The following is a 2061-nucleotide window of genomic DNA, read 5'->3' as shown; positions in this document are numbered from 1 at the left end:
TGATAGTATCTCTCGACTCCAGCCTGGGTAACAGAGTAAATCCCTGTCTCAAAAAAAAAAAAAAAAAAAAAAGTATGAGATTCATTATGAAGACTTGGACTTAAGTTCTGGCTCCACTACCTACTGTGTGAAACATTTATTTAATCTTTCTGGGCCTCAATTTTCCCATCTATGTAAGATGTATGTCAAGGCCATGTAGAAATTCTATGAGATTGTATGTACAGAAAATACTTTGTAACAAGTTATTTTTAATGAGTTATCAAATTTTCATACATCAACCAACCATTGAGATGTCACGAACTATATTCCTATATATTGGTTTATGAGCACTTAGGAGAATTAACTTTAAAATTTAAGATACTGGATTTTTTGTGTGTGGAGGGAGGAGAGATTGGTTTTAAGCAACAAAAGAGATAGCTATATACTAAACTCTCATTTTGCTACAGATATGATACTGAGCCAAACTGTCTTTTGAAGTTCCTTGCCCAATATTCTTGGATTATTTGAAGTCATACTTGACATCTGACTATGCAAAGAATTAAACTCTCTTTTAATTAATAGAAGATTTCCACATAAAACTGATGTGGCGAGGTCATTTTTGTGGTCCCTTTTAATATTTAATCTCATAGCTCTTAAAGAATTCAAGTACCCATTTTAGGCTATGAAACGATCAAGTTTTAGCAATATTCAAAACTCTTCTTCAATTAAGTCAGGTGACAGGCTGGGTCTGAGCCTTAGTTGCTTTATCAGTCGATCAGTAAATACAGGGTAATATCAGTACCTATTTCCTAGGACTCCCAGAAGTGAGGAGGACTGAGTGAGACAAAGCTCATGATATCGTGTGGCACATGCTCAGCATTAACTATTGTTTTCCATATAATGTTATTATTATTACTATTTTTTGAGACATAGTCTCGTTCTGTCACCCAGGCTGGAGTGCAGTGGTGCGATCTCGGTTCACTCCAAGCTCCGCCTCCTGGTTCACGCCATTCTCCTGCCTCAGCCTCCCAAGTAGCTGGGACTACAGGCGCCCACCACCACGCCCGGCTAATTTTTTGCATTTTTAGTAGAGATGGTGTTTCACCGCATTAGCCAGGATGGTCTCGATCTCCTGACTTCGTGATCTGCCCGCCTCGGCCTCCCAAAGTGCTGGGATTACAAGCATGAGCCACTGTGCCCAGCCTTGTTTTACAAATATTATTAATGAAACAAGAGGAGTGCTGACTTCAAAAGCTGCTGATATTAAAAACTACACAGGATTGACTTTGAAAAAATTAGCTCTGTCATTAAAAATGATTGAATAAAGCACCTGAAGTTTTAACCTGGACTGAGGATTTTTCCATTTCAGTTTTAATGAATGTTACAAAGTTCATGATTAAGGGAACCATAAAGAAATAATTTCTGGCTGGGTGTGGTGGCTCACACCTGTAACCCCAGCACTTTGGGAGGCTGAGGCAGGCAGATCACTTGAGGTCACAAGTTCCAGACCAGCCTAGCCTACGTGGTGAAACCCTGGCTCTACTAAAAGTACAAAAATTAGCTGGGTGTGGTGGCACATGATTGTAATCCCAGCTACTCAGGAGGCTGAGGCAGGAGGATCACTTGAACCTGGGAGGCAGAGGTTGCAGTGAGCCGAGATCGCCCCACTGCACTCCAGCCTGGACGACAAAGTGAGACTCCATCTCAAAAAAAATAAGAAAGAAAATAAAGAATTTCTGAGTGTCTGGCTTGGCCCTTGACACAGGGTTATGGTCCACAACCCCTTCATCTTGTCGCCCCCATCAATACTAGTCCAAGGTTAGTATACCATCCCTAGTGGTTCCCTTGTGCCCACATCTCTGTGAATAATCCTTTGTGTATAAACTTCCCTCTAATTATCCTAATCTCAGTAGGCCATCTGTTTCCTGTTGGACCACGAATTATACAATCACTTTACACTCTCACTAGCAACCCAAAAGAGTTCCCACATCATGCCATGCTTTACGCTTTGAGTTTTTTGTTTCTCTTTGGCAATTTGACAGGCCAAAAAAAAAAAAAAAAAAAAAAAAAAGCAAATGTTAT

The sequence above is a fragment of the Mandrillus leucophaeus genome, unplaced genomic scaffold (assembly GCF_000951045.1).
Source record: "Mandrillus leucophaeus isolate KB7577 unplaced genomic scaffold, Mleu.le_1.0 Scaffold1361, whole genome shotgun sequence".
Lineage (NCBI taxonomy): Eukaryota > Metazoa > Chordata > Mammalia > Primates > Cercopithecidae > Mandrillus > Mandrillus leucophaeus.
This window is presented reverse-complemented; position numbering follows the sequence as displayed.